The sequence below is a fragment of the Pinus tabuliformis genome, chromosome 3_2, assembly GCF_031772625.1.
Source record: "Pinus tabuliformis cultivar Carrire ecotype Pingquan chromosome 3_2, CPIR1, whole genome shotgun sequence".
NCBI classification, from domain to species: domain Eukaryota; kingdom Viridiplantae; phylum Streptophyta; class Pinopsida; order Pinales; family Pinaceae; genus Pinus; species Pinus tabuliformis.
Window position 1 is genome coordinate 54547696 of NC_142302.1, and position 9828 is coordinate 54557523.

The window sequence follows — 9828 nt, forward strand, 5'->3', positions numbered from 1 at the left end:
GAATCAAAAGATGAAGAGCCACAAACTCTAGTTGTGAGAAGATCACTTCGAGAAAGAAGGCAACCAGAAAAGTATAGTCCATCTTCTTTCTATTCAAATTTGGCTTTATCTATTACTGATGATGATCCCATAACTATGAGGAAAGCAATAGATTCAGAGGATGGTAAACTCTAGAAAGAGGCCATGGTTGATGAAATGGAATTTTTTCAAAAAAATGAGGCTTGGGATTTGGTGGAGTTGTCAGCTGGAAGGAAATCCATTGTCAGCAAATGGGTTTTTAAGAAGAATATGAATACAAAAGGCAAGGTGGAGAAATGAAAAGCTCAGTCGGTAGAAAAAGGTTATTCCCAGGTGCTGGGAATTGGTTTTGGTGATATTTTTTCTCCTGTTGCCAAGGTAGCTTCTATTAGATTATTTTTATCTGTTGTTGCTACTTTTGATTTTGAGGTAGAACAGATGGATGTGAAGAAAACATTTATTCACGTGGATTTGGAAGAAGAGATCTACATGAAGCAAACTGAAGGTTTTGCGGTGAAGGGTAAGAAAGAATTGGTATGCAAGTTAAAAAAGTCTTTATATGGGTTAAAACAGTCACCAAGTATGTGGTATCAGAAATTTGATGCATTTATACGAGGAGTTGGCTTCACCAGAAGCAAAGCAAATCACTGTGTGTATTTTAAATTAATTGTTGGCCATGTTATTACACCGTAAGGCATTTCCCTTTGAAAAAACTTTCCTATTGTCCACTTGTCATCACTATGTAATCTTTGGATTATGTGTTAGACAATTAAAGAATCTTAAACCATTTGATCATTGCAGTTGAATGTAGTTGGAAGAAACAGTTATTCATAACCAACCCATCATATCTCTTTTGCCCTGTCTTGTTCGCTACTTCTATTGTTGGAACTTGCAAACTATCACAGGGCGCTGGATAGATATTGTCATCGTTGCAAACTCGCATACCGAACAATGTAATGGATTGCATATTCGTTGTGGGAACTTGCTTATCTGACCGACATAGCCTGGATATCCTGCCATTATAACTCGCATAGCGGGTGTGATAACTCTCATATTCAACCCATATAGCTCGCAATAGCCATGGAGATAATCCACATATCCTCTCTGAGGGCAGCTTTCCGTCCACCTGATCCTCCAACGATGGAGAGGGCAGAATAGCGGCTCAGCTCTTCATGTTATTATTGACTAGCGATGCAGCAATAATCTGCGGAAGAGGTCGCCCCAATACGCTTATGGTTTTCAATTGGAATGACAGATGGAAGAGATTCAAATGTCACACGTTGTTTGGGCGTCCTGGCCCTTGATTTCCCATCTGTGGAAGTTGTGGTGACATTCGCAGGCATCACATAAAATTGGTGTTTATGCTCTTCTGTTCTTTCGTCTTGTACTAGAGACTCGCAGTGTGAAATCATCATGTTTATGATGTTTTCCGGATGGTTAATTTGTGAATCTCTAAGAAATTTTAAATGTTTTTGTTTCTTATGAGTGTAGCATAACTTATGTGCAAGGAGGAGAATGGGAACTAGTAATTTTGCCCATCGCTTGAGCTTTATTGTCTATGGCCTAAGACTCCGATGAGCTTCAAACTCAATTTTCTTTCTAGTGCACACATATTTTAACTTCATTCTATTTTATTGCCTTGCTAACACTAATAAACCATCAATGTTCTCTACCACTTTTGAATTCTTTTAGGGGGTGTTTACGGAGGCGTTAATTTGGTTAGAACTTAGTATGGCCAAACATGATTCAATTTAGGCATTTTTTTTTCAAAAAATTGATATTAAGGAGTGTAAATTTCCATTACTTAATAGCTTTCCAAAATTTTCCACAAATTTTTTCCTACTGAAATTTCCATTACTTTCCCTGCAAAATTGAGGCCATTGTAGAATTTCTTTTCATGAAATTTCCATTTCTTTCCTCTTTAGAACACTCTCATATTTTTTATTATTCGATATGGATGAGAAGGTTAAGTAGGACGCCTGTACTTTAACAGTTTCGGTGAACAGTTGGGCAGCTAAAAGGCTAGTCCGTCTTTGGGTAATATCTTTTCAACTATGATTCTTCAAATGTTCAATAGTCTTGATTCCTGAGAACCATGGAAAAGCTTCCTGATTTCTTTCTATTGAATTTATATAGTATTGTATTTAAAGGCAAAACAGGGACATGTTTGAATAATCGTATTTTTAATATTTTGAACGTGAAATTTAATTATATACTTCCGGAGCTTTCTTATCTATTCCTACCTTGTTTCACATCATTAGTTTTCCTTTGAACAACTGGTATGAACAGTCTCCTCACCTCTTATAATATTAGTTTATTAAATATTTAAAATAAATATTAGTTTTTTAAATATTTATAAATTTATTTTATTGAGTAGTTTTAAAAGGATTTTTTTGTAATTGAATTCTATTTTTCTGATTTTGAAAATACAAACAATAAAAAGTTTTTTATTTTTGTTTCAAATTCTAAAATCTTCTAGAAATTATAGAACATTAACTAAGGTTTCCAAAATATTTTAGAATTTGTAATTCAATTGGAATGGTCTTTAAAGTTGTTCTCTAATTTAGCCTACACTAAGTTGTTGCAAAGTCTAGAGTATTCTAGAAATGTATAAGGTATAAGCCAATATTTTCAAAATATGTCATAATGTGTAATCACTTTAATTTATGATTGTTTCTGTGACAATAAAAACCATTTCACAAATGCAATGTCATTGTACCACACCAGGATCATGTCTTTCCTATGATAATGAAGGTGCTAAAATTTCCCCTTTCCCTACAAGAAACACATTTTCTTCAGGCTTACCAATTTCTTTTATGAACATGCAAAAGAAGTTCCATAACTTCAAACCCATGCAAGCCATCAATCTTTTCTATCTACCTTGTTTGCTGTGGAGTAGCGGTGACACACAAATGGCCCTGTGAAGTAGGAATGACAAAGGCTCATCATGAAGAGGGAAGTAGGAAAGACAAAGGGAAGCCACTAGGTTAATTATTCATGTTGGATTAGTATTCATCTAGGGTGGCGTTGCAAGACACAAATGGCCTTGCCCTTATCATGAGGATAGAAGTAGGAAAGACAAAGGGAAGTGACTAAGTTAATTATTAATCTTGGGTTAGTGTTCATCTAGGGTGGGGTTACAAGAGAGATTGGATTGGTATACCAACAAGGTAAAAATATAAATCACAAGTGTTGTCTTTACAATCATTTAAATATAAAAGTAGAATTTTTTGCATGTTGATCTCATTTGGGTCATACTTTGCCTCAAGATTTTAATCTGTTATTGGTTGTGTTGGCATTCCTATAATAATATCACATGGATCATCTAACTATTTGTCATGCCTAAGCAGACCAACCATGCTTGTATAATGGTCCACCATGGGAATTCTACATCTAAATTCTCATGTATTTGAAATGCAACCAACCCTCATTTAAAAGACCTACAGTGGTAGTGATTTAATTTGGATTCACACTTGCCCGTTCCATTTTGTAGAAAAGTGTGAGAGATCCCATTCCACCCCCATGCATTTAATGTCCTACAATAATGACACTCCATAATAGAAAATCCTGTATAGAAAATCTATCAATGAAATGGATCGCAACCTCTAAACTACTACACTTCACAATTAACATATTCATATGAGGGCATCACCTGCCAACCCTCATTCAAAAGACTTACACGACTGCAAGCAAACATGACACTAGTGATAGTGATTTAATATCGATTCATACTTGCATGTTCCATTCAGTATAAAAGTGTGAGAGTTTCCATTCCACCCCCATGCATTTAATATCTTGCAATAATGGAACTCCATAATAGAAAATCTATCAAAGAAATGGTGTGCAACCTCTAAACTACCACACTTGACAATTGATAGATGCATATGAGGGCATCACCTACGCAAACCTTACTCAAAATCCATTTATGATGATATAATTGTGGATCCCCTTGTATTAGAGTAGATAGCTTAAATGACTACAGATTCGAAGAATATTATCACAATGACTGAATTAGGTAAAGCATCTAAACTATCCATTTAACAAGAGTGGTTCTAATCTTTGTCAGAATAATGATTATAATAATAGCCTACAATGGCATCATTCTAGGAGGCCACATCTTTCTAAGACAATGTAGCAAATATTTGGTCTCCAATCTTGCTCCTGGATGTCGAATGTAGTCTACAAGTGCATTACCCAATACTCCAATCCATTGCAAACTATAAAGTCATGAATTATCTTGTCATGTTGAAGATCGTCTAAGCTAGGACATTTAGGAAGAATGCTCACAAGGGTGCAGAGTCAAGTTTCACACTTGCAAGTTCCATATGATGGACGAAATTCAAATTTTCATGGTGATTCCCATTTTGAGAACATATTGATGTTGAGTCTTCAAATGTCTTAAGGAAGCCTTGTCATGGGTTGAAAATAAAACTCTTTAATCACTTTTAAGCTAAAATTGAAAATTATGTAAATGAATATGAAACTAAAGAGTTACCAGTAATTTGATAAAATCCACTTAATTAGGGAATCATATGGCTAAGGTTTTGTGGAAGGTTGCATGTCTATTGCTTTTGATTATTGCAGTGGGTTTATGGAAGGTTGCATGTCTATTGATTTTGATTAATGCAATGAAATATGTAAAGTGTTTCGCTCGTGGACCATGTGAATATCCTTGGTGAGTACAACCTTCAAAGGGTTAATGTTTGGCCCGGTGATAAGAGTTCAAGTGGGAGTAATAGTTATGGGTCCATCATCCATAAGACTATATAGGGGGTCCAGTGGAAGCAACTTTGTAGACAGTCTCTATTCTTGGGATTAATTCCCCTTACTAAAAACTCTCCCAAATTTTCTTTGAATGCCAATGATTTTGGCTTATTCAACATATTTTATGAAGAAGAATGGAAATATGATGATACTAGGTAGAGTGTTTAGGTTAAGAAGAAATGGGCATGACAGATTGAAGAGAGTTACAATTTGTAGCTTAATCTTGCTCTTCAGCTTGCTGTAGAAGCATCACTGGTATTAAGGTTCAATGATTTATTTGAAAAAAATATTGGTTAAAATTGGTTTAATGATTTATTTGAAAAAAAATATTGGTTGAAATATGTTTCTGTTTGTTATATATCCCTATGATATAGTATAATGTGCATAAATAAGAAATTTTGGTTGTGTGTTTTAAGTAAATAACAGTCTATCCCAACATGAATATTTTAATGATTTATTTGAAAAGAAAATTGGTTAATAATGTTTCTATTTTTGTATATATCCATATGATATAGTATAATGTGCATTAGTATTAAGGTTTAATGATTTATTTGAAAAAAAAAAATGGTTAAAATTGGTTTAATGATTTATTTGAAAAAAAATATTGGTTAAAATATGTCTCTGTTTGTTATATATCCCTATCATATAGTATAATGTGCATAAATAAGAATTCTTTGTTGTGTGTTTTAAGTAAATAACAGTCTATCCCAACATCAATATTTAATGGTTAATGACAGGGTCGACTTCCATTCCCTTTACATCTCTTGACTCTATTTATTCATTCCAATGAGATCTGTCTTACACAATTACTTATCTATCCTAATGATGAGCCACGGTGGATGGCTCGAAGCATCGATTCAAACAATTATGGATGTGAGAACTCCGGAAGCAAACTACATACAAAGCACTAATCGCAGAAGCCTCAAAACAATAATGGTTAATAATGTTTTTGTTTTTTTATATATCCATATGATATAGTATAATATGCATAAATAAGTTGCTAGCAGTCTATCCCAACATCATTATTTAGTTGTAATACTTTACTCGAAAGAAAATTAATTGGTTAAAATATGTTTTTGTTTATTATATATCCCTATTATATAATATACCATGCATAACAACTGAAGAAGTTTTATGAGTTTTGCATTTAATAAAAACTTTGTGTTTTTTTTAGATTTGATCATTTGGCTTCATATATTGGAAGTTTAACATGATTTTTTTTTAGGATTTGATGCTAAAAATAAGTTGTAAATTTTCAATATTATTGCAATTTAAAAAAAAAAAAAAAAAAAAAAAAAAAAAACATTTTGATTTTATTACATGTGCTAAAAATTATTGATCATACTGTAGAGAAGTCCAATTTGGAGGGAAATTGGACTTCTAATGATACAAGTGGCATTCAGGTAACCTGGATTTTTGTGAGGTTCAGATTAGCAAATTTAGTGGCATTCAGGTAACCTAGATTTCTGTGAGGTTCAAATTAACCAATTTATATCTTTGATTACTTACTGTACTTGCTTTCCTATCTTGGATTGTGTCAACAATCTCCTTTTTGTGCTCCTTGTCACTCCATCGAACTCTAGACAATCCAGTAATTCTCACATAGATGTTTTGAGGGTTGTCTAACATGTTTTTAATCAAATGTTTTTAGAATTTAGGTGTTTGGGAGAGACATTATACTCCTCAATACCTGCAATAGTCTCCAGTATTGTCTCCTTCTACTTGAAGTCATTCCATAGCTTGCTAAAAATGGGAAGTTTTTTTTGGCACAAATGTCATAGCCAAAAAGTTTCCAAAAATAACAGGACCTATTTAATGCAATGGGTACTAGCTCTTTACCCTTCACCTCCTCTCAATTTCTTGTCGTTGTATTTGAGATTGACTGTACCCATACTGCTGCATTGGAATATCGCCTAAATAAAAGTTAAAATAGATCAGCAACCTAACAAAGAACTCGACAACCTGATAACAACTTCACTGTGCTTTTCTCAAGCATGGATCACAACATTTGACCCCTGGAGCCTCGTGACAACTCCCTTTCATAGGTAGCAGTCCTACTATCTATTCAATGATTTTTATAAGGTTTCAGCAAACCTCTCTAATACCATTATGAATTTGTCTAACACATTGTAAACAGATTCTTCTTCGAATGGAAACTAACTGTAACAGCCCCGAAATAACAATACGCAATTAATTAGATTAATCAAAATCAGCATGCAATTTATCAACTAGTTAACATTACATTTCAAAATTAATGTGGGGAGAGACTACTTACCTGTGGAACGCTAGTTTAATTCTTCTGCTAATTGCAACAAAGTCTTGGGGACGACTCTCCACCCTACCGTAGGCTCAGTTGCACAAAATCTTGCTACAACTGGCCACCCTCGAGCCCTCAATCAACGTACTACTGCCAGGGTATCCTTTGTCTCATAACAATATTCTCCAAAGAGAATGTATGGTGGAATCATGGAATGATGGAATGCTTCTCATCTTCCTCACCATCTATTAAATAGAGCAAACATTGGAAGGGGAACCACATGCACACAGTCCATGTGTCAACATGCAATTTTACTGCTTTCTTGTTTTATTCTTTTGTTTTTACTTTTTTTGATAGCTTTACTGATTTTTACTGCTTTCTTGTTTTATTCTTATTTATATTTATTTAGAGCATGTAATTAATTTATCATTTTATTATTATTTATTATTTATTTACTATTACTATTTTTTATTGTTTATTATTTATTTACTATTATATTTTTTTATTTTTATTTTTTATTGTTTATTATTTATTTACTATTATATTATTTATTATTTTTATTATTTACTATTTATTATTTATTAATTATTATTGATTGAGGGCTCGGGGGTGGCCAGTTGTAGCAAGATTTTGTGCAACTGAGCCTACGGTTGGGTGGAGAGTCGTCCCCAAGACTTTGTTGCAGTTAGCAGAAGAATTCAACTAGTGTTCCATAGGTAAGTAGTCTCTCCCCACATTAATTTTGAAATGTAATGTTAACTAGTTGATAAATTGCATGTTGATTTTGATTAATCTAATTAATTGCGTATTCTTATTTCGGGGTTGTTACACTAACACTGTCTAAATTTAAAGGCTAATAATCTATAATCTATAAACACAATTGGAATACATACATTGGAACACATATATCAATGTAAAAAACCCTTGTTACTTCTATTCAAATATTGTTGAATAAAAATCTACTAGAAAATTTGCTAGAAAGGGTTTTTTTGTAAGAACTCAAACTAACCCTATTACAGATCCATACTCTCACTCTCCCTTATAAGTGAAACACATGGTTCATAAAAATAGATATATTGCTTAGATCCCTGGATCTGCACTCTATCTAACTGGTAGAAAATGATTTCAGAAAGACTCCAAAAAATAAAACATAACTGCCTCATCTAACTTTAGCACTTTATCTTTAACCTGAAATCTAAGGATAAACATATCCTATTCTATTTATGGCTGGTGCATGCATCTGCCCTTACTGCTAGAATACTAAAATTTGTGATGCACCCTTACTGTCTATTTATTGTTTCATTCTTACCTATAGATCATTACATGGTTTGGAATTTAATGCCGCATGGATTTGTGTAATGTTGTTGTAATAGAAGGTGCCTAGATCTGCCATGTGTGCTCCAACCTAGTATAAAATGATCTGGGGTACACTATCTAACAACAATGAGTCACCAAACACTTGTATTTCTTAAATGCCACTGTGGGATGTTAGTTTTAAGAGTATTGTTAGGGAAATAAGCTCAGTGTAGTTATTTGATCCTCACCTAAATCTATTTTAAATCTGATACAGTGAGAGTTATTGAGAATTTGAGATAGAGAACACCTCTGGCTCCCCTTTTTTGGGGGTACCTTGACTAGATCCATCAAAGTAATCCCCATGTTCCAGATTTGTCCATAGGAGCACGAATCAACTTTTTCTGTGTAGGGGTTGGTGAAAAAGATTTGAAGTTTGAGAAGATTGACTGACCTTGGAAGGAACATTGAAAAAGAGTTATATATCTGTCTTCAAAGATTTCAACATTTCTATCTTTCCAGATTCCCCATGATACTATTAGAGGAAGGCCTTTGAGGTCTTTGAGATCTGAGTTTTTCTACCACTTTTTAAAGCACTCTTGAGCATAACCTCCTTGTCCACAATCCTTTATCCTTGTCAAACCATCAATTTCAGTCCAGGCTTCCCTTTATTAAGGACAAAATATCAGTAAGTGGCCTATGTTCTTTTCAGAAACAGAAGAAAGGAAGACCATGCCCCCTTGTGAAGAGCTTCCTATGCTACCTGTGCCCAATTTTTACTACACTCTCAAGTATATTGTATTTGATGTTGCAAAGAATAAAGAAGGATTAACTTGGTCCATTCACCCTCCAACACACATATTTGGCTTCTGTCCTTGGAGCTTGATGAATGTTTTAGACACACTATGTGTTTACACTGCCATTTGCAAACATGAGGGGTTGTCTTTCAAGTACCCATGGAACAATATTTCATGGGAATAATTTATGGATGCATCTTTATTAGAATTGATTGCAGAAGAGGAAATTTGGGCTGCCACATATCCTTATCAAAATAACTAGGCCTTTGATTATGCTAATGGATACGTGTATAAATGAAAATGTCGTTGGAGAATACTTGCACAAAAATTTGATCTGGAACCATTACCATACAAGGGTGAAGGTTTCAGTCTGGATGAGGCAATGAAAGACAAATTTCTGGTCTGGGATGCGATTTTTAATGAAATTAAGTTCTTGGATTGAGCACTTTCGAAGGAATTTGTGCATGCCTTTGGTTTGAGTAGATTGTTTGATTGTATATTATTTAACATTTAGATTTATTTTTTCATTCAAATTTGTCTATAGTTATATCACCTAACATATCACATTTTTTTTTCATTTATGCTCTTCTTCCATATGCGTTACCGACTTACGGCGTTTCCTTTGTAGCATCTGGTGCAAATTCTAGTTTATCTAGTCTTTTATGGGGATGATATGTTGCTAGTTGGAAATGACAAAGA